The sequence below is a fragment of the Mastigoproctus giganteus genome, chromosome 5 (assembly GCF_048544385.1).
Source record: "Mastigoproctus giganteus isolate SK-2022 chromosome 5, ASM4854438v1, whole genome shotgun sequence".
Taxonomy (NCBI): Eukaryota; Metazoa; Arthropoda; class Arachnida; order Uropygi; family Thelyphonidae; genus Mastigoproctus; species Mastigoproctus giganteus.
In genome coordinates this window covers 179,862,220-179,887,422 of record NC_143579.1, presented here as the reverse complement: position 1 = coordinate 179,887,422, position 25,203 = coordinate 179,862,220, and the positions used below count along the sequence as shown (strand labels likewise).

The 25,203-nt window shown below is 37.1% G+C and overlaps 1 protein-coding gene across 2 annotated transcripts in view; it reads left to right on the top strand.

The window, feature by feature from the left end:
- The window catches only part of LOC150085884 (monocarboxylate transporter 13-like), a 179,516-nt gene that overhangs the window by 71,817 nt on the left and 82,496 nt on the right, over positions 1–25,203 (top strand). The window lies entirely within an intron of this gene.

Genomic DNA, 25,203 nt, shown 5'->3' with positions numbered 1-25,203 from the left:
TATTACATTTTTATATGATGCTATTTGTTTAAATTAATTGTTCAAAGTGTTTTCGGCAATTTACTTCTCAATAAATTGTATCTCTTCTTGATTAACTGACAAGTAGCCTACCCTGAATTTTTAAAATTTCAGTTTAATGTTTAAGCATAACATTTTAACAGTACATCTACTGTATATACATTACCCTCTAAAAAAGTATGCAGGCAGAGGTCGGTTTCGCGGGAGTGAAACCGGCGTCGGTCTGTATACTTTTTGCAGGGTACTACAGTTAATTCCTAAGAATTGTTAACCTGAAAAGTTGCTTATGAACTGCGCATCAAATCATATGTTTTTCCTTTTTTAAACAAGAACACAGTGGAGGATATTTCCCCTCTAGTAACAATCTAGTAACAATCTAAACTTTCTAAAGTATTCCAATCTCCAGAAATGTGCCTCACCGAAAAGAATTTTTAAAGACGAAAATTCAAGCATATAATCAAGAAAGTATAAAGAAACTACGCTTTGTCCAGTGAAAGTAGATTTTCAAAATATAGTTAATTTTAATTTTTCTCTAATACAGGGTGGATATAAAGTCCTTTTTCACCTTTAAAAATAACTCGATAACTATAGGTCATACCGAAAAGTGGATTTTACATTATAATCAGTATATGTAGGATTTATTTCTAAACAACAAAAAAATTTACTTGGAAATTTGGCCAACGGGGAGACTCAAAGTGATTACTTTAGAAAAATAACATATACGTAAATATCTCATCAATCTTTACTGACGATCAAATATCCACATGTGTCCACCATTATTTTCTAATAAGTAATCAAGATGGGGAAATGTGTTCTCTACAGCTCTCTCCAAAATTTGAGGGAATATTCACTGCCTCACGACGAACTACGTCCCTCAAATCTTAAAGCTATTTTATTGATGCACTTCATCAATTTTTTGAATCACTTTTTGTGATTCAAAATTTCTTGTGTGCGTATGTATGTGCGTGTGTAAAAACAGAAGGAACTGGAAAGGCTTTCATCCTGCAGTGGATTGAAAAGGGCTGATGATGTACATATATTGGTTTGTTTGTTATTTGGTTTTTAGGTGCATTAGCAACTAAGGCCATATTGCTCCGGAGATACGCGGTGGTCATTCCCTGACCTTTCCACATCCTCCGTATTTGGTGGTCACGGGCTCGAACCCCGGTCTAATCAAGAAGAGTGTGCTCCTGCCCACCTGGCTACGGAGGCGCCATATATATTGGTATTAAAGGGTCCCCATGTATGTGCTCCTAACAGTAAGTGTACTGTCTGTAGGTGTGTGCATGTTTACAGGCTGAAAAACACGGGAAAATATCCCACAATATTTAATACGGCCCCTAAGAGAGAGAGAGATAGAAAGAAAGAAACTTAAAAAATAGTATACGAGAAGAGAGTAATAAGTATTATAGAGTTGCAATCTAAACGGCTAAGTTTAGAGAAAGCAAAAACTATAGTTTTATTAAATGTTCTATAAAGTTATAACCTTAGTAATTAATTGATAAGGTGTTAACTACATTTACTTTTCATTTCTATTAATCACAGAAAATGAAAAACTATTTAATTTAAGGTGGGAAAACGAACACGTCTGAAATGTAACGGACTGCATACATTAACTAACTTATTTATTAATATTTTCGAAAAATATCAGAACGAAACTTCAACACTACTTCTTCTGGATACAGTTATACGTATGCATTATTGATGAACATACAAAAATATGTAGTGACAACAAACAGGCTCCGTTATGGCTCTCCTGTTTTATGCCACAACAAAATTCCTACTAATCGAATATCTTCATTGATTGTTGTCATGCAGAAAACCATATGTCCTTGACAATGAGTGCATACCTTTTGTCGAAAAGAATAAGTGCAGAATAGAAGTATGTTTTCGTGACGAGCAATTATCCAAAGCGCAGTTTAGAACAGGCTGTTCTGGTTTTCATATACATGAACACGTACTGTTAAATGACGCATTGCTTATATAGTCAAGCTAGCCCACTGCAAATATAAGGGCGCAATAGAGCATAACGAACCAGAGATAAAATTCACAATGTAAAAATAATAATAATAAATAAATAAATATAATATGAATGCGGGTGCGTGTGTGTGAGATTGAAGAAGGGTACAGAACAGTAGTAAGCATTCTGCTTTAAAAAAAAAACAAAAAAGCCTAACATAAAAATGTGATAAATGAAAAATATTTATAGTGAAAAAAGAAAACGGAATTCAACATGCAATATTACATTTTTAAATAAAAAAAAATTAAATATTTAAAAGTACTTTAGTTTGCATATTCAAGTACCACGGTGGCTACCTCATGTAATAAAAGAGATCACATTCCTGGTATCCTATCACAGATACTGTTTATTACACAGTAAGCAATATTTCAGATATTAACTCAATCTATTATTTTCGCGAAATTTATTTGTAGAATTTATTTGCTAAAAAGTTGAATTTAAAAATTCAATAATTAATTTTTCTCTATATTTAAAACTGAACGTTACCAATAAATCGTTGGGATGTTTGCATAATCTGATATAAGTAGTAGCATCCATAATCTGATACAAGAGCTCCTTTCTTGTGAGTAGTTTGACCTTGCAGGGCATCTCTTTCAATTAAACCCTATAAAAAATTTAAGCAGGACTAGGTCCAGAAATCTCGGCAGCAAACGCACTGGATCAGCTCGCTCGACAAATACAGATTCTGGAAGCATTAATTCATGCAAGGCATATGTGGACGACTAAAATGTGCAGATATTGTCATGCTGAAAAAACCTTGTCTCCAAAGGCAGATTATGCATTAAAAGTGACAATTTGTTTATAAGAAAGTTCAGATAACTACGAACAGCTAAACGTCGTTCAAAAACAAATGGTCCAATTAGCTAAGCTTTCCATCTCCCAGCACAGAAGCCTTTTTATTTCCCGACTGGGGCCACTGACAACTGCTGAGGAAATTGAAGCTGCAATAAGTAAAGAACTGCATACCAAAGTATCTGCAAATTTACTCAAGAAAACGCAAAATTACTCGTCCTTTAGAGTAGTTTGCGAAAGTCGAGCATTCAGATCAGTTGCATCCACATCTGTATGGCCAGTTGGCACTCTAATCAGGCCTTTTTATGAATCGAAAGACCCAAAACCATCCAATGCAACTTCATCTTATGACCAAAACCGAAGGATGATACAGCTTTCCCCTGCATGACTAACTAATTGTAAAACTACACTAGTGTCTCTCGACTGTCGAAAAACAACGCACCACATGTCCAGCTCCAATCACTATCTTGCCCCAGCTATTGCTTATAAACATACAGATGTGATACCATATAACCCTGCTTTTCGACCACTTTCAATTAATAGTATAATTTCCACCAGGCCTAATCTGCTGAGGTGTTCAAAAGCATCTACAAAGAGATCAGCACTTATAAAAATTCCCTTTCAACTCACCCTTAGAGTTTTCTACCAAAATGTCCGGAGCCTCCGAAATAAGCTTGAAACTCTCGAACAACTCTTGTTGTCCAACAGCATGGATGTAATTTGTCTATCAGAAACATAGCTTGAACCTGACCAGGAGTCAATAGCCTATGCTCCGGCCGCTGGTTTTTCATCGTTCTTCACATCAAGATCTGAATCTAGAGGCGGCGGCGTTGCCATCTTTGTCAAGGATTCCAACCTGAAATTTGTGCACGTCATATCTAGCAACTCCTTATTTTATGAAGCAATACTCGTGACTGTGAAGCTTAATGCCTGTTTAATCGATTTAGTGGCCATCTACATACCCCCAGCTCCAGATATTGCAACAATTGACGATGCTACCAGCTGGATAATGAGTAAGTTACACCCTTCTGCTACGCACATTCTCTGCGGCGATTTTAATCTTCCACCTCACCTGAGCCCTCTCCTTCAACGACTAATGAACAATCTCTCTCCATTAAAGCTCACGATTATCAATGAGGAGTCGACGAGAGGCGCCAATCGCCTTGACTTGATTCTATGTTCTGGAATTTGCAGAGTCAACATTCCACCAGAAACGTCCTTCAATTCAGATCATGACCCAATTGCATTACTTCTTGTTCTGCCTATGCCCAGTTTCAATTGCCGTAATACTGTTGAAAAGAAAATCATATTCTCTCCGAATTTTCTGGATCCAAAAAAGTGCCTTGAGGCAGCGCAGTCTATTCCATGGCATGTGCTTGATGGATGTGACCCAATCCTCGCAGTTGACCTAATCACAAGATGGATAAATACAGTCACCCTCTATGCGTCAGCCAAAACCGTACACATTTCTCCAAGAACTAGAGCTTGGTGGACCAAAGATCTAGCACGCAGTTTCCACAACAAGCAGTACCTTCACAGGCAGTGGAAAATCTCTGGCACAACCCAAGATCGAATCCTATACTCCAGAGCAAGAGCCATGTTCAACAGACTCAAGGCATCAGCAATAAAGAGATACACCGATACTGCCTTGTCTAAAGGAAAAGCGCCATACTCATCAAGACACAGTTGCATTATTTCAAATCTTGATCTAAATAACTGGATGGACTACATTTCAAGATTCAAAACCAATTCCACTTCTGCTGAAATCCCTCTCCAAAACTCTCAATTCGCCTCTACTGATGACCTCTCCATAATTTCCATCACAAGACAACAACTGATATATGCTATTAACTCCCTGCGTCCATCTAGTACCGCAGGCTGTGATAAGATACCTCATTTCATAATTAAATGCCTTAGCCCCTATATCCTAGATGCATTACTCTCAATCTACAACTCAGTTCTTTCCACACGAGTTTTCCCTGCTCAATGGAATGAATACTCTGTGAGGCCACTACCTAAGGTTAAAGCACCAACAAGCCTAAAAGATTTCAGACCAATCTCAACTTCTTCCACCCTCCTCAAACTTCTAGAAAAGGAACTTCTTCCAGCATTAAACAAACAGCTGATGCCACAGAAGCCAAAACAGTTTCATTTCGCAGTCGAAAATAGATCCACCATAACAAACCTCATGGCCGCACAGATATCAATTCTTCAAGCCTTCGAAACTAAATCTGAATTAGCTATAGTGTACGCCGATATTGAAGCTGCCTTTGACAGTCTAGACGTCACAGCCCTTCTCAGTCTTCTGCAATTCTTCTTCAGGATTAATGGAGATCTACTAGCTTTCCTCACCGCCTTATTGAAGAATAGAAGTGCCCACCTCACTTTGAAGAAGGCCCACTTTAAAAGAAAAATCAATGCAGGTGTCCCACAAGGTGGTGTCCTGTCTGGCCTTCTCTTCTCAGCTATTCTGATTCCTTTCATGAGTACTCGTGATGATGCTATAATATATGCCGACGATATAAAGTTCCTTACCTTAATCCCACCGTCTGCAAACCCTATGACAATTACGTCTTCCATCACAGAGAACTTGACCGCCCTTTCAACTTACTTGAAGATGTTTGGATTAAACCTTAACCCTTCAAAATCTGCAATAATGATTTACTCATTGAAACACCAACCAACAATAATTCAACCTTCAGTTTTAGGTACTCCCATCCCAGTAGTTACCTGCCATAAGGATCTCGGTGTCTATTTTGATCCGAAGCTGAAATTTAATGTCCACACAGAATACCTCCGGAAGCCATATAACACCTTACGCTGGAGAGCGAAACAACACTTACTTCATTCCAACGATGCCGCAACCACTACCAGATATCTTCAAGCCACTGTTTATCCGGCTATTTTATACGCCGCTGAGATTTGGACATCTGCGTCGCCCTCACTTCAAAAACCGGTGTTCTCGTGTGAATACTGGACCCTGAAATGGGCCACAAATAAGCATCGCCGACCCCCTCAACGGAGAACAACTGACATGGCTGAGCAGCTAAATGTACCCAGGCTTCCGAGGTTAATTGACAACAGGCGTTTAATGACCTCAGTAAAAATGTACACAGGAGTGATAAACACCCCAAACATCTGGGATTTCTGTCAGTGGCACAATCCTCCACCATCCTTGAGGTAAGAGCCCACACTAATCCTCAAACACAACCAGTTGAAACTGTGTAGTCGGTTCCTACCTGCCCAGGCACTCCCCAAAATTCAGGCACTGCTCCGTCTTGGAGTCGACCTACAAAAAATGGCTACCGACTACAAATACCGTCACATGCTCCTCGAGTGGATTACATCGGTGGAACTGGGATAATTCCTCCATATGACGTTCAAGTCCGCATATTTTCATTATTATAATTTCATTATTACATGTTTAATTTTGTGTATCTAATAATTTCTATGTAACGGTAAATTGTTTGCCAATTCATCTCATTTATAATGTAAAATTCCTGGCCATGTCGCCGTGATGAGTATTATTGTTTCTAGTGCATGTTCTGTACTTATCAGCAATAATAAAGAATTTATTTATTTATTTATTTATCTAATCTGCAATGAGACGCAGAAAACATTCACTGTGAATCGACGCAGAAATATTCACTGTGAATCGACGCAGAAATATTCACTGTGAAACGGTAACGTGAAGATCATTACACAGGAAGTAAACTCTTCTTTGGAACAAAGTTGTCAACTGAAACACCGCGGAAGACAAAAGTTACTCTAATGTGTATCTCATAAAATGTAGCAATAAATTCATCTCATTAATAATGTTGTTTATTTCTCTGAGGAGCACATTAAAACGGCTACAGCAATTCAGAAGTTGAAAATAAATGGTGCATTAACATTTCTTACTAGAAATTACTAGGATCTTAAAATTCTTCCCCGGAGTATTGCAGACCGAATGTAAAACTCTCTGTATATATATATATATAATGTTTATAATAAGCCTCAATAACGTTATTAAGGTTTATTATAAACTTTGTTATGTCGTGTTATAGTTTTAGGCACATCAGCTTAGGCCTTATATTTTACTGTATATAATGTCTGTAAATTGCGTGTGTTCTGTGGTCGATTTGCTGTTTGCTGGACGAAAAACGCCAGTTTCCGGGAGAAGACGAGAAAACAAAAAAAAAAAAAAACAACCGCCCGAGACCGAATAACTCAGTTACGTTTTGAAAAATACCCATAAAATTTACTCGCGTCATTTACGGGATTCGAATTCGCAACTTTTCCACCCAGTGTAGGGAGGACGGTGATTATATCAACTATGCTACCCACTAGGGCAATATTAAACTTTACAACGTAAGAGTAAGGATGGACGGTACAGTATATGCATTGTTAGTTATTTAATACTGAAATTAATTTCCCGTGATAGGCTCTTATTCATTTATTAGACATTACAGGCGACGGCCCAGTTACAATGTTAGAGAACTCATTTAAAATTGCACGATACATAATTATAACAAGCAGTAATATTTAGATAAATAATTAATATGTGTATAAATTTACATGCTTTGTTATTTTGTAAAAAAATTATGAAAGGTTTTATTTTAAAATAATAGAAGTTATAAATTCATGTTTTATTAATAAAGTGAATTACTATATTTTTTAAAGTTATCGGTGAAATGAACAAGATTTTTACGCCCCAACATATATAGATATAGGAATACACTTATATTTCCTTTGCAGTATATTCGCTCATTAGTTAGGTACTGTTTTTATAGTTGTTTTCGCTTAATATAATCTCTTTAGTTGCTGCTGAAAGCGCCTCTCTCATTTATATCCATAATATCTTCATTTTATTTTTCAAAAATCTCCACAATGGAATATTTGTTAAATGCGTTGCGTTTCACAAAATGTTGCTGAACTGGTTAACACCGAAGCTCGGAATGGACCAGAACACAGAAGAATAAAAAAAAAAAAAAAAAAAAAAAAAAAAATATATATATATATATATATATATATTTTTTTTATTTTATTATTATTATTTTTTAATTACTGTAGGAGTATAATTGGTACTATATAGTTACTCAAAGAGTAGTAAAACATTGGCATAAAAGTACTAAGCGGGCCATAAGAACCTATAAACACTAATATAGCCTGTGTTGGTTTACATTGCTATACCCTATAAATAAACATATAATTAGCAATAAAATAAAAAATATAAAATAGAATAAAATAATGATTATGTAGCTAATTATTGATAATCGGAGACACTGAATGGCACTTTTTCTAGGGCTAACAGCATTCAATATATCCCACCAATAATTAGAAGGCGATATGTTTCTGATTGTTATCTGCCAGTTTAACTAGGTCCAAATTATAAATATAAAGGCCATTTATGCTAAACTTTAAATTTAACAGCAAACAGGCAAGATAACAGCTAGCCCGATAGCTTTGAAACAAATAATACAGAAAAGAGTGCCAACCATAATTTTTACTTCAGTTGTGGTGTTTATTTATTTTATGCATGTGCAAAAGAAAGCTTATGCTAACATAAGGAAAAAGGAGGTAAGGATAAGTATGGTAACAGTACCTCAATTTCCCTAGAATTACTCTTAACAGATCTAGAGGTATAAAATTTAGGGTTAGAAATTAAAAAGTGAAAAGCAAAGAAAAGAGCTTTTTATAATGGTACTTGGGGAATACCAGGAGCGTAACTTCCCGACTCTTTAGTAAGGGATCCTGGTATAACTAATAGGGGTTAAAGGATTGTATGCAATAGACCAAAAACTGGATTATAATAATAAAGAAATACAGAATAACAATTGTAGGAATATTTAAATAAAATTGCCTTTTGTAAGAATATTATAATAATTAAAATAATTCATCCTATTTGATAAATAGGCAACCATCCTTACAGAACTATTCAATTAAAAGTAACCAGTTACGACGAAAATTACAAATAGAAATTTGCAACTTACCACCCTATTCTGCACTAAGTATAAAAGAATGAATTTTTTGAGCACATGTTACATATTATAAAACAAATAGCAATAATAGCGCCCTCTCAGTTCAGGTAACTGTAAGATCACAGGAATTTTCATTCCTGTGATCACGACATACGGTCGAGAATCGTTGTCAGCTTCAGGGAGGAAAATCGTTTTGAATATTTTCGTTAGATTCTTTTAATTGCGTTAATTTGATTTTTAATTGTTTTAAATTGATTTGAATTGATTATTTAATTATTTATATTTTACTCTAATGTACCGGTAAGTTGTCGATTTTTTCGTTTTTTCCGTTTTAATTTCTGGAGGGTATCATACGGAAGTGTTCTACGCACTATATTGAGGTAAACTCCTTTTATTATTTTATTAATGGTACTTATCCACGTAAGTTTGATATTGAGGCAGATGGCAAAAACATTCTGCCTCAATATCACTTTTCACTAGGTTGCAAGCCACCTGCTTGTAATTGCATACTGTTAGTCCTATAGGTTTATTGTAACTAAAGCGGGTAGAGATATAGGAGTCAGTAATTGGTAGGGCATATTAAATTTGATGATAATTTGAACCATTAGAATATTATCCAATACTAAGTTTCGGAATTTAAAAATGAGTTTTCCTTGGTGACCTTAGACATGCTACCTAATATAAATTTGAAGATATCATTCAGTAAATGGTTTAAGTGTATGTTATTATAGCTATATGTAATACTTATTTTCAATTAAGGCTCTAAGTTTACTATGCTTCATGCCAAAAATAATGCCATGAATATTCTTAACATATATAATAGGTCTGTCCCATGATTCTAACAAATCAGAAAAACTACCTAAATTATTAGGTGTGCGTGTTTTATTATTGGTATTTCTTACTCGTTTGTGTTTGGATGTTGGACCTTTTACCATTTGGAAAATTTTATAGATACAAATTTTCTATTTCCAATCTTTTAAAAATATTACTTTTTATTGCTAATATAGTAATGGAGATATTATCGAAGCTGTGAAGCTGAAAATGGTGCAGTTCAATAACTTTTTTATTAACGAAATTTTTATATGAGATCTATGTACATTTATTCTAATATGTAATTCAACACTAGTTTGTCCTACATATTTAGCTTCAACATTCGTTGCAATTAATAAGGTATACAACACCGCTAGCATGGTAGAATACTGGATCTACATTTACTGTGTAATGTTTCGGGTGCATCGCGGCACAAGTTTGACAAAGTTGATTTCCACAGGTTTTAAATTAAAAAAAAAAAAAAAACTATGTTTATCCTGCATTTTTTGCTCTGTAGAACTGAGCGATAGTCTAGTTTCAGAATCTGGATTAAACATTATATCTGTAATTTGGCCATTCCTGAGTACCTAAAGAATTGAATGCTGAAAGGCTAGGGGCGCCTCTGTAGCCAGGTGGGCAGGAGCAGCAGTGCATAGCACACGCTTCTTGATTAGACCGGGGTTCGAGCCCGTGACCACCAAATACGGAGGATGCGGAAAGGTCAGGGGAATGACCACCGCATATCCTCGGAGCAATATGGCCTTAGTTGCTAATGCTCCTAAAAACGAAATAATAATAACAACAACAACAACAACAGCTGAATGGCTAGTTTGACTACTTATCGGACCAACCTGAGCGTCAGTGGAATCCGCGATAAAGTTTATCCTACGTGACCGACGTAGTATCTTATTATTATTTGTAGTGTAATAGCTCATAATGTTAATTATCACAATATAATCTAAAAGGGTATAACAAAACAGTAGCCCAACTACGGCTAAATATAGGTAAAAATATATAATACACACACTATTAGTCTGTAAGACAATATATATTAATAGGGGTGATATAATATAAGAAAGCTAGTAAAGAAGGTGAGAAGTTATAGGTAGAATCCTTGTAGACGAGTCAAAACTCAGGCGTCCCCTATGTATTTAATCTATTATGAAATATAGGAATAGATGTAATATGTATATCAGATTAATGCCATAAATTGTATATTAAACATTACATTAGTCTGTAATCTAATTATTACTGTAGGAATATAATTGGTACTATCTAGATACTCAGAGTATTAAAGCATTTGTTCTTAAGGTAGTAATCAATTTCATCTTTTATCCTAATTTCAATTAAGTTAAAAGGAATTTCATTTCTACTTTGTAAAATATTTTTAAAGTTGTTATTTTTCCAATTTTTCCCATTGGTTTTTAACTTCGATATATGCGGTTTAGAGATATACGGTACACTCGTTGCTTGAATTAAGCGCATATATCGAGATTACCCGTAGTACCAATTATACTCCTACAGTAATAATTAGATTACAGACTGATGTAATGTTTAGCATTAGTAGAGCCTTACGATGCAAGAAAGCAAGCTTATGCAGCATCAGCCAAAAAAAACAACCTTCCCATTTCACTCCTCCATTCATTCCAAATGCCTGTCCAGCTCAGCCTTAAATTTATTTAGGCTATCAACTTCTACAACAAAAGATGGAAGTCTGTTCCACCAATCAACTACCTGCTGGCTAAAGGCAAATTTCCGAACATCTATTCTACAACTGAGCATGAATTGTTGAGGAGGCTTACATCCTGCAGTGGGTTGATAATGGCTGCACTTTACCTTTTTTTTATTCTACAACTGTCTTTCCTCAATTTGAATCTGTGCCCCCTTCAGATTCTTAATCTGAGAAAGAGGAAGAATCCCATCAGCATTCAGCTTACCTCAACCCATTATACACCTCATACACATCAAACAGATTACCTCGCAGGTGCCTATTATCCAGGCGCTGAAATTTGCAGAACTTAAGCCTTTATCTTGTTGTCCCTCTTTCTACTCATTCTAGCAACTCTACATCCTTCCTAAAATGAGGCCTACAGACCTGTAAATAGAACTCTAGGTGTGGCCTGACCATTGCCTTGTATAACAGGATAATCACCTCCCTGTCCCTGCTAGCAAAATTCCTATATATCACTGACAAGACTCCATGACCTGCCCTGGCAGCCCCTCTGCACTGCTCAGCGAACTTCATATTTGACTGCATAATTACCCCCAAGTTTTTTTCACTTTCCACTTCGCTGAGTGTAGTACCACACAGTCAGTCCGTTTCTCTTGGGTTATTGCTACCCATATACAGTACTTTGCATTTGTCAATATTAAACTTTAGTTGGCACTTTTCAGCCCATTTGCCCAACTTATCTAGATCCAGCTAGAGTAGCATACTGTCTTTACTGTCGTTAACAACATTGCCAACCTTTGTATCATCTGCAAACTTGGACATTAAACCTGATATACCTTCAATACCATTAATAATACGCCGAACTGCATCAATGGGCCGAACTGCACTAATAACATTTGTCCACGAAGAGCAGTGCCCGTTGATTACCACTCTCTGTCGTTTCCCCCTCAACCATCCCTTTATTCATTGTAGCAACTTACCCTTAATGCCATACCTCTCCAATTTGTACAGCAGTCGTCCATGTGCAACAGTATCAAAAGCTTTCCTGAAATCCAAGTATATGATATCAAAATTATTTTTGGCATTCAGTTACTTTGTGACCACATCAAGTATCCAATCAAACTGGTCAGACAAGACCTCCCTTTAACAAACCCATGCTGTGTCTTAACTATTACTGCAGTCTTGTCTAGATGATCCTGCAATGCTTCTTTAACCAGTGATTCCATTATTTTTTTTTTACCCGGAACACAAGTTAAACTAACAGGTCTATAGTTATGTCACCTTTTGAACCCCCTTTGTGAATTGGTGATACATTTGCTCAACTCCAGTCCATTGGGACCCCCCCCCCCTGAGTCCAAGGAAGCTCTCATAATTATGGCTACGGGTTTTCTTACTTCCTTTGCTGCCTCTTTTAATATAACTGGATAGATCCCGTCCACCCCAAGTGCCTTCCTCATGTTTAACTTCAACAATTTCTCCTCCACTTTGCTCTCGGTTAATACAAAATCACTTAGCTCCCTGTTAGAGTTTGATAAACTTCTGGCACTCCCCTCATTGAATAACTTCTCATGTGTGAATGTTGATGCAAAATACTCATTCAGTTTATCAGCTACCTGAGCGTGATCATCAATAGTCAACCCATATATGTTAACTGGTCCAATCTGATTCAGTCCTTTCCTTCTAGAATTTACATAAGTAAAGAACTCTTTGCTGTTTTTCTTTGAATCCTTTGCCAAAGATTTCTCTTAATGTGCCTTCGCCTGCCTATCCTCCTTTGTGACTTGATTACAGACTAGTTTATATCTGCCATAGGCTTCTGTGTCACCTAATACTTTATATGCATCCCATACATTTTTATTCTGTCACGAGCCTCATCAGTTCATCTGATATCCATTTAGGCCTAAACCTTGAACAGTATTTCTTAGTCGGAATGAAAAGCCCAGTAGCCTCCAAAATTAAGTCCCTGAAGGTTTCCCACTTAGAATTCAACGTTGGTAGCATCATCATCAGTTGATCCGACTGTCTCAGACCCCTGTATATCACTTTCAGACCCCTGTAAAAACTGTCTCAGACCCCTGTAGTCAAAGCAAAAGACCTTCCCTTTAGTCTTGATCGTAGTTACATCTTTAAGTAATTCCCACGTCAATACATTGTGATCACTGTCACCCTTTGGTTCCTTTATCTGCAAATTCTTAATGCATGAATAATCACTGTTGATAATCAGATCAAGAGTATTACTACCTTTGATTGCCTCTTGAACATGTTGCCGTAGAAAACAGCCATCCAATAAATCCATAAAAGTCGTGTTAGTGTGCGAGTGACCAACTCACAAGTTCCAGTGGGTTGGAATGGAGGATTTTATCTGGAACGATAAAATCCCCCATTATAAGACATTCTGATTTACTGGCCCACTCTATTTCTCTCCACAATTGCTCATTATACTCATCAGATTCATTAGGCCTATAACACACACCTACTCTCACTTTCACTTTCCCAGTGCTTATGTCACACCAAACAGACTCAACATTGCATTTTCCACCAACATCAATTGGATGCACTACCTTAGATTTTATGTGTTTCTTTATTAACAACCTCCTCCTTCCTGTCCTGTCTATCCTTTCTGTGCACATTGTACTCCCCAAATTCCAATTCTGCACTGCTTATGTCTGCGTGACACCACATCTCTGATATCCCAACAATATCTGCTTTTGATGTCTTGACCAGTACTTCAAGCTCATCAAATTTATTAACTATACTCCAAGCGTTGGTGTACATGCAAGTATACCTGCACCTGTTTCTACTCTTAGTTACCCTAACACAGCCCATGTATTTATTTGTCCCACTATGACTCCCAGCAGTTCTGGAAATCTCCATTGCCTTGCTTTCCAGGCTGCTGCTCATTCTAATAGAAGCAATGCAAGAATCACTTTTGCCTGTGCCTGCGGCCACTGTTAACCTTTTAGTCTGTGTATCTTCCCAAGCTAGCAGTTTTCAAACCCACCTATCGAGGCAGTGTTAGGTCAGAAAATATTCTTGCACCCTTTCTATTTAAGTGTATCCCATCCCTGTAGAAGCAGTCTCTTCTGTCAACAAGCACAGACCAGGTTGAAGAATTCTACCCTTTGAGCCTTGCACAATTTTGTACAGGGCCGAATTGATCGACAAAGCTCTCATCATATACTCCCTCCTATAGTGTCTGGGCAGAATTGCAGACACTTTCACATTCAACCTTAACCCTCGACTTTTTTTCAACATAATCTACAATTGATGGCATTAAAGGTAGCTAAAGAGCGTTACAAACGTAACGCTCTTTAGCTACCTTTGTCATTTTAGAAATTAGTGACCGTCCTGAGCAATTTCCGCATAGGAATCGGCTGCAGTCGCCATTGCAGATTATTACGTGTTTTACTTTCTTCAGGCAGGCCTGACAGGTGTGTAAAAAATCTTCTGACGACATATTGCTCATAGAGTGGTCCGACCAATGAGAGGTGTTGCTGATGGTCACGTGACCAAAACAACGGAAACAATGCCGTTTGATTTGATTGGGGAAGAAGTTATAGCCGCCGCCGATGTACGTAATTATTTCAACGAAATCTTCATGAGTATGTATTTCATTAATGACAAATACAATCTTTTCTGGACATACCTGATTTTGTTATGCAGAAAGAGCAATCGTCAATGTGGTTGCGCAGTGGCATACTTAATTTTCCGAGTTAGCCATATCCTCACATTTCAGTTTTGTCCTAATCGTCAATCTTGCAAACAAAGTACAAAGAATATGCACGTTTACTAATACTGTATATTATTTTCCTCTGAGTTTTCGTTGTAAACCGTCCACACGCGCAGAAGAGTGGGGGTGGTTCACACACTTCCTTTACTTCTGCTTAAACATTTTGGTTGGTTGGTTGGTGTCGTGTCCATTTGAAGTCAAATTGAACCATGCGCTGATATCACTGCTTTAGCTAAGTCCACGATCTTTTCGTTGTAAAGTTCTCCCTGAAAAGGGGATTCGTCCATGCTTTGCAAAGTCGCCTGAATTGCAGGACAGCTGAAGATGTGTTCCGGAGTAAGCTGTTCTCTCGGGCAGTTTCTGCAAAGTTTATAAGTTCTGGTACCATCCGCACTAATTTTCATACCTGCCATGTGTCGAGTTCTCAGTCTGGCAATGGTCTTAGTGATGTTCCTAATTGCATTAATCTCGCAGATTTGGTGATCAGTTTCTATATGTTTCTGTCTGAGTCTGTGTCTGGCGATGGCATTAGCATCATCTAGAGTTATGGTTTTTGAGGTGTTGTGATTTAAGTTTCTTGCCTCTTTTGCCAGTTTATCGGCCGCCTCATTTCCTTCTATACCCACATGCGCAGGCATCCACTGTAGTGTGCAGCTCTTTCCCAATTGATGAACTGTCTCTAAGTGTCGGTGAATGTCCTGTGTGAGTCCTGTGCGTCCATGTTTTATTGCCAGCAGGGCCGCTCTTGAGTCGCAGAAGATTACAAGCCCTCTGGCTCTGTCTATGTCTCTTAGTGAAATATAACTATTTAGGGCCTCAAGGATTGCCCTTAGCTCACATGTAAAGTTAGAGGCGATGCTGCCTGCACCTATGCTTTGTTGCATTTTTGTAGTATTTGTCAGGGTGGTGTGTATGCCTTCTCCGCCCTTGAGGATAGTCTCGTCAGAGGATCCATCGGTATACATCTGTACTAAGTCACGCCTCGAATAAGTCTCAATTGTTTTGATTCCTATAGCTTTGACAATGGTCTCGATTTCTTTTTTTTGTACAGTGTTCCACGAGATCCAAATTTATTGTGGTATTTTGGGGGATGCAAGATGGTAAGGTAGGCTCTTGAAGTATGTCATATTTTGTGAGTTCAAGATCAAGACTTTCTCTGATTTCCTTATCGTATTTCATGGTGGATGACCTTTTGAGTCTTGACCTGCTTAAACATTTTAACAATACAGTGCTAAGCAAAACAATTCTGTTTACACGTAATACGCGCGCGTATTACGTGTAAACAGAAACTTGTACATCTAGAAATTGTGACGTGAAGTGAAATTTTAAAAATTATTTTTCAAATCGTCGCATAAAAATTAACTGCAAACAGCCAATATATCAGTAGAAATAAAAATCATGTTGACCAGTGTCATTAGAGGAATGGAAGGATATGGTTGGTAGGTTTTTTTTTTTGTTGTTGTTGTTGTTATTGTTTTGACTGATGCTGTGTAAGCTTGCTTCCTTGTATCATTTGCCATTATTAATATTAAATAAAAAAAATAAATATGAAGAACGTAAAAAAAAAAGTCATAACACTGGACTTTTAGGATACGTCGTCAGTTGGTCCAAAAATCTGGTTTTTGGACCAACGTTTTGAAAGGATTCAGGTTTAATTTTTTTTTTAATAGTTTCATTCTCTTTTAAATTTTATCTTCTAAACATATATCTTACGGATAAGGTGGGAATTCTCGTACAGTTATAAAAGCTCTAGATGATTTTCATATTGATAGAATTTCTCGAGACTCATAGCCATTAGCTTATTAATAAGGCACCACCCTGAACCTGGAGGTATTGGAAATTTCGCGGTATTAACGCTGTAACGTTCTGCATGACATCTTTCACTTCGTTCCATTAAAATTAAAAGGACAAGGTGGAAAATGCACGCCGTATGTTACAGTGATGTCTAGGATACTACCTTTTTTTTTTTTTTTTTTTTTTTTTTTTTTTTTTTTGCCGACCGGGCTAGCCGAGTGGGTAAAGTACCTGCCCGGCAACCCAAAGGTCGCGGGTTCGATTCCCGCCTCGGGCTTGGATCAAAGTACTGCAAAAACCTTGGCAGGTGCAATATGGCCACTGAAGCCGATGCGCCAACAACTACCAAATCAAAAAAAAAAAAAAAAAAAAAAAAAAACTACTTTTTTTCTTTTTTTTGGTTTAAACAAAGATAATTTAAATATTCTCGCATAGTATAAATGTATGCAGTCGTAACTCGTTAACTTGGCATTACTACTCAGAATCGTTATGCAGGAGTCGACAGCTTGCAGAACCTCAGACTTCACCGAATGGTTCTACGAGATGATTTCATGTAATCATTCCATCAAGACATTACACTTTACCATGAAAATTGTTATAAAGACGAACAGGTATAATCCAGGTTCCCATTTAATAATAAAGAAACTAAAAGCATTTCATAACCGCCCCTCCATCTCGTGTGTGCCCATTTTATGCAAACAGCAGGTATTTTCTTCAAGAATTCACTAGTACCAGAAAAACCAGAGTGAAGCCAACATCAATGTCTTCAGACCTCACACCATCCTCTGAAAGGTCGCCGGCTGCTATTCTGTCGTCTTGCTTCAAATAAATATCATTGGCCGTTTGCGTCCTGCTGCAGTTTATTGAAGTTAGCATCTCTTGGTATTTACTCCTGCTGTTATCCAACTTTATCGCTTCTGTATGGGGAGGGGTCATCAATCAGGAAACAGGTAGTTTTTAAACGTTACGTAAAACACGGTTACCCTTCAGCGTTTTTCTCTTGTGCAACCTTCAAGTTTATTTTAGCATTTCACTGGCTGACCGAGTAAATCGTGTTTTGTCACGTAGGCGGTTTTCTGAAGAACCTCACCTATCTTCTTACAATAACTGCGTGTAAAGCCAGGCATGCATTTAATAAAGAAGCACCAGACGGTGTTGTAATGTTATTATTACGTATTAACTGGCATTAAAAATGTTTTATAGCAGTGTAATATCTGCTTTGCCTTCAACTACTGCAGAATCATGCCCTACTCCCTAAGGAATTACAATAGGTAGCTATTCAGTCTACGTGACATCCGTGAATGCCTTACGTAAGCAAAATTCTTACAGGAGAAACATTCCGTTCCTGAAAACAGCCAAAAAATAAAAAATAAAATATATATATATTCTACCGCGCTGTCAAGTTGCATGTTAGTATAAACCGCGTTACTATTTACAATAAATAATTACAGTATGAAGGTTAAATAATTCGTAAATTAATAGCATGAGCGAAAAAATAAACACAGTTATTGGATGAGATAGGAGACATTTATTGTATCTATGTAAACTAAGTTGGATGCTAAGGAAAAAGGAGAGTTTCTAAAAAACAAATATATATATATATATATATATATATATATATAAAAATAAATAAAAATTGTGTTGAATTAGGTGTGGGAGAAACATCTATGAAAGACTGGGGGAAAATGATAAAAAGCCCAGAATGATTGTGTCCCCTTTTTGTTTCGCAAAGGCTAAGTTCTCACTCCACTTTAAAGAAGCCAAAATTAGAGATAGTAGACACTGCATTATATGGCTGCGGTTTATGTAAGAAAGACGACAGGAAATTCCAATCAGCGGATTCATAAAAGCAGCATCAAAGAAAAAGCCTTGATCTTACATCAAAATGTTGATATTCAGAAAGTTTTATAACAAGTGACAAATGGCTTCGCGAGAGAGAGATTCTCCGCTGATCAGCCTGCTGCTCGAAACCTTAAATCGTCTGTAAATTTATTTATCAACAAAGAAAAATTGACTGGAGAACAATTACAATACGGACGAAAACAGGTCTAATTACGATGCCAAAAAAAAAAAAAAAGAAGCAAAAAGCTGAACCTGCAGCACCAGGATACAAAAAATCCAAAAAGGGAATCACGATAGGGGCCTGCAGTAATGCAACTAGAATTCAACAACTGCTGCTTTTATTGTTGGTAAATCAACTATTCTTAGAGTTTTTAAAAATCGATTCTTCATCTTTTACCAGTTTACTACCACTCACAAAAATCAGCATGGACGGACTTCACATTATTCAAAGAATGTTTTATTCTTCCATAAATATGAGCTATTCTCTTTCTGGATAACACCATTTCACATTTAAATGTGAGAAACTTAAAGAAAGGGGCAATAAAGGCCATGTTTTTACCACCAAGTGTAACATTATTGATCCAGCCTATCAATAGGATTCTCAAATGTCTAAAGAGACAATATAGGCAAAAAAAAAAATTTTAATTCAGTTTTGGAAAAAGTCGAAGACACAACATAGGTCTTATAGAATCGTTAATAGTTATCAGCATCAAAGACATGTGTTAGCGGGTCTCGACTACTCAAGTTTTCTGTCCAACTGTCTAATAAAGTTTCGAGACTGTAGGACCTCCACATATTTTTTTTACTCTATGTCATCAAAGACATGTTTGCAATATAGCACTAGCATATAAAGAAATTTTAAGTTTTCAACATTCACTAAATCTTGAAAAAAAACTTTGGCAGGAGGTTGATAAAGCTAATGAAAGCCCTGGAAAAGAATATAATGAAGAACAGTTTATAAACTGATGGTAAATTGAAGATTTCAATGACTTACAGCAATTAACTCAACAATGAGCTTAATGAACGATGCAGAAATCATACACACAGTGGCAGAAACAGATGGATCTAAATATGAAAAAGCGAGTGAATCAAATCCAGAGTCAAATATTTCTCATGTAGCAGCCAAAAGTGCCGGATACATCTATACATTATACATATGTATTTAACAACAGTGATTCAAAAGTCAACGATGTAATTTTTATAACACAGCGGAGGGACTATGAATGCTGAAAAATGTCACATTTCATCATCTAAACAGATAAAAATTACTCACTTTATGTAAACGAATGTACGAGGGGTTGTCAATAAGCTCTGAGAACAGGGTATAAAAATTGTATTAAAAATCAAAATAGAATTAGTTATTTTGATAACTTAATGTCATATAAAATAACATGAAAAAAGTGTACGCCAATGTCTTACTCGATTTCTAAGTAATAAAACCCAGTTTTTGAGGATTAAATACTTAACAGATTAGATACAATAAGTGTATTGAACTTCGGGGTGAATATATAGCGAAAATGAAAAAAAGAAAATTTCGTATCTGTCTTTTATGATATGTTCCCAGAACATTTTGACCATCCTTGGAGCATGTATATGTTTTCACTGAAAATAAGATCTGTAAAGGTACGTATCAATACTTTTTTATGATTCTCCGCTTTAACAGAATTTTTCGATTAACCAACCAACATTCGGTTCCGATCACGTCCAATAAGAGGGCTCTTACTGTATATATATATATACAATGGGATGAACAAAATAATGGAAACGCCTGTAATAACAGTTACAGGTATGAACTAATGCGTATCTGGAACTGTTTTAAGAGGAATATTTGATCATTTTTCAGGATGAACGTTTCAAGCTCCTTCAGTGATGGAGGAGGAGGAAATCTGCTTCTCACTTTCCTCTCCAAATGTTATTAAGTCACTGTATATCCACAGTGACTTAATAACATTTAAGTCTGTTGATTGTGCAAGCAGTGCAGATGCCAACATCAGTTTCATGCTCCTCAAACCATGATTGGACAAATCTGGCTGTGTGTATTGGAGTATTATCATCTTGAAATATGGCATCGTTTGTGGGAAACAATGTTTGCACGAAGGGATGAACCCGGTCACTCAGAATATCAAGGTGTAAGTAGGTAAGTGGAATTAATTCGCCCATACAGGATGATGATGACAGAACTTAAAGAATACCAAGATACTGTTGCTCAAATCACTGTGGATCCTCCATGATTGATGGCTGGAACAAATCAGTCAGGATGATGCATTCGCCAGACGTAAATGCTCCCTGATGTAGGAAAATTCTTCTGAAAATATGACACGTTTCCAATCATCAAGTGTCCAGTTTTTATGCGCCTTACACCATTGCAATCACTTTCATAATCTTCATCTCATCTTCACATCTTCATAAAGTTGAAATTTATAGCAGGCCAAGAACGAGTGTTCTTAGCCTCCCATAAATTTCAGCTTTATGAAGTTCTCACAGAACTGTTTTGCTAGGAAACTGGATTGCTGAGACTCACATTAAGTTCTGCAGTTATTTTTGAAGCAGTAGTTTAGGTTTCAGGCAATTGTCCTCCCGCAGTATCTTTCAGTGAGTTTTGATTTTCTGCCATAATTCGTCTTATCAGATTTTGTTTTTCCATATTTGGTGAATGCAGATATCACTCTCGATACAGTTGTTCAGGATATTAAACAAATCAGCAGTTTTAGTCATCAATGCCGCTGATAAACGTGCAGCAACAATTGTACGTCTGCTGAATTCAGACAGGTCGGTCATTTTCTACATGTGCCTTTTTATATAATCTATAAGGGGTTTTTTTTTTTGTTATCTCTTTCCCTCATAGTACTACGTACAAAAAAAATCATCACCATCCTTCTTCAAATTCAATTTATGTCCCCGTGTGTACAGTCTTAGCAAGAGGAAGAATAAATCAGCATTTAGCTTACTGAATCCATTCAAGGCCTTAAACACCTCAATCAGATCTTCTTGCAGGTGCCTAATCTCCACACGCTGCAATTTGCGGAACTGAAACCTTTCTTAGTAAGAGAACCCTTTTGTTCCCTTCACCAATCTGGTTGCCCTCCTCTGCACCCGTTCCAGCAATTCTACATCCTTTCTAAAGTGAGGCCTCCAGACCTGTATACAGTACTAAAGATGCGGCCAAACCATGGCCTTGTACAAAGGGATTCACCTGTATCCGTAGCAGGGATAATATTAGGTGTTTTCATTATTTTGTCCACTTTGCGTGTGTGTGTGGGGGAGGGGTGTACACCTCAATCAGATCTTCTTGTAGGTGCCTAATCTCCACACGCTGCAATTTGCGGAACTGAAACCTTTCTTAGTAAGAGAACCCTTTTGTTCCCTTCACCAATCTGGTTGCCCTCCTCTGCACCCGTTCCAGCAATTCTACATCCTTTCTAAAGTGAGGCCTCCAGACCTGTATACAGTACTAAAGATGCGGCCAAACCATGGCCTTGTACAAAGGGATTCACCTGTATCCGTAGCAGGGATAATATTAGGTGTTTTCATTATTTTGTCCACTTTGCGTGTGTGTGTGGGGGAGGGGTGTACGAATCCCAACCATCAGAACCGGTCCTTGGTGAGATGCAGCAGGTGCAATTTATGCAGGCCACTGATTGAAAATGCGTAAAATCTAAACAAGAAAACATGATGTTCACTCCCAGCAAGGAGGACCGAATGGGCCTCCTCGAAATGCTGCATTCGGGGACCGCTAAACTCCAGGACCGAGCCTGCCCTACTAGCCATTAACAACACATTTTTCAAGATATAAACAAATTACACTGCACATACTTCTATAATCACGTCATACACACGTCCGAAAAATTTACCAAGTCTAGTATTGAACTCATTAAACTGACATCGCCAAGTTTCATGAAATTTGACAAAATAAAAGCCAGAGAACGTAAGTCTGTCATAATGTATATCGAATAATGGTTATCAATTATTAATTGACGAGTAGCTGCGAATCAATATCAATCAAGGTTTGTTTGTATAACATACCATAATCTTTCTTGATCCCATGAGGGAAAGGAGCCGACCGGGCTAGCCGGGTCGGCTGGCAACCCAAAGGTCGCGAGTTCGAATCCCGCCTCGGGCTTGGATCAGAGTAAATGCAAAAACTTTGAGAGGTGCATTATGGCCACAGAAGCCGATGCGTCAACAACTAACAAAAAAAAAAAAAAAAACAGAGGGAAAGGAAACAGTAATTGAATACAGCTGTACTAATACAAAATTCGGATGTGCATCTGCTACATTCTCTTTAAAAAGTGAAGAACACTGATGAAGGGAATTTTAGTATAAATTACACTATATTTAAAGGCTGCTAAAATGTTCTACTCCAAAAGCAAAAGGAGAAACTGAGAAAAACATGAAATTCTTGCTTATTTCAGTACTTAAAAGATCCATAATACTAATACAATAACTACATAATAACACGTGTTACCACGTAGTTGCTCAGAGTGCGTGTTATGTAATCATCTGAAAATAATTTTCGGCTGTTGAGGAATAACCAAAATCCACTTGTAGTTTGATAACAGTAATTGGGCACTGTAATAGTGTGTGATGTCATGTGGTAGGTTAAGGAAGAGATTCCGTTAGATAAATGTGAAATTGCTCTTCGTTTTCAAGGCAATTTTTATATTACTGAACTTCGTCATGACGTCTTACTGTTATGTGATGTGATCTCAGTATCACTTAGTCCTTTGTGACTTATCTGGGACAGCTTTTTCTTTTTTTTGTCTGCTATTACAGACAGCCTTCATCAGTCATTATGGGAGTAAACTATGCTTGCATAAGCTAGTAAAAAAATATTTTTAAAAAATATGAAAACTATCATAATTATCTAAAAAACTTCAAAGTTCTGTTACCAGAACTCTGATCTTTACCTGTTCTGGGCTTAAAACTCTGTATCAGAAATAACAATTCGATGTAATCTTCGAGGGGGGGGATTCAAAATAAATTTGTATTCACCCAGTAGTTGTGATAGAAAAAAAAAAATTTTTTTTTTTGTTTAATACCATGAAATTTCTAAAACAAACACGCAAATTTTAGTTTCGATCTGACAATTCATTTTTTGATTTGCAATGAATGAATGAAGTGAATTGTTACAATGAATAAAGTGGAATACAGGTCAGAAACAACCCACGATGAAATAGTCGTTGTTTATGGAAAAGATTGTCCAGGTTAGTGTTGTTGAATATTGATACAAGCAATTCAATTTGTTTATACCAATGGAAGAAACTCAGTGCATGATAAAGACGCCCAGCAACTGCTGTAAGAGTGTTGCAAAATTTGAGGCATTAATCCTGGAAGATCTCCGTGTTTATTGTCAAAGAACTAGCTGCAAAGCAAGAAATTAGTGTATGGTCTGTGGAAAACATCATCCATCAACAGTTGCATATGAGTAGTGTCTGCTAAATGGTTCCCCAGATTTCTGACCCCTTACCAGAAGAAGGAACGGGCACAATGTGCACTTCAAATGTTATCGATGTGCGAAGAAAAGCAGGAGTTTTTCACGGCTAGTTACCATAGATGAAACTTGGGTCCATCACTATGATCCTGAAACAAAAGGCAAAGATGCAACCAAGTGCTGGCAAGGTGACGCTGTCAATTTTTGGGATCAGCATGGTGTAATACTAACAGATTATTTTCAAAAGTGCTGTACAGTGACGGCGAAGTATGAAGGGGTGATCATTTAATTCGCGGACTGGTGCAAGATCTTATCTTAATTGTAATCATCTGAAACTTCTGTGGATTTCTCCTTCTCGAAATACTCTCCCTTGAACTTTACATACTTTCGCCACCGTCGTCCCCACACATTAAATGCTTCTTGTAATCCATTTTAAGGAAATGCTTCCGTTGCGGCTCTGCGAGCATCATTGTGTCGGACGCGAAACGTTTGCCTTTCAGAGCTTTCTTCAGATGTGGAAACAGGAAGAAATCACACGGGGATAAGTCCGATAAATAAGGGAGATGTGGCAGAACCTTGGCACCTATGACATCACTATGTGATCACTACCTCGCCAATATTAGCCGTATAAAAATAATGTTCTTGTTTATACTCCGGAATGACCACCAGGTCACTGGAGTATAAACTGGTCAGTCCATATATGCCAACTGGATGCACTTCCTTAGATTTTGTTTTTCTTAATTAACAGCATAACCCCTCCTCCCTTCTTATCCTTTCGGTACACACACTGTACTTTCCAAATTCCAATTCTGCCTTCCTAATACCTGTGTGAAATCACGTCGCTGATGTCCCAATAATATCCGTCTTTGATGCCTTGACCAGCACTTGAAATTCATCTAATTTATTTACTATACTCCTAGCATTGGTGTACATGCAAGTACTGTATACATGCACCTATTCTTATTCTTAGTTACCTTAACACAGCCCATGTATTTACTTGTTCTGCAATGACTGCCAGCAGTCACTGAAATCCTAACAGTCCCTGAATTCTTGCACTGCTTCTATTGGAATGAATGCAAGAATCACTTTCACCTCTGCTAGCGGCTACTGATAATCTATTAGCCCGTGTATCCC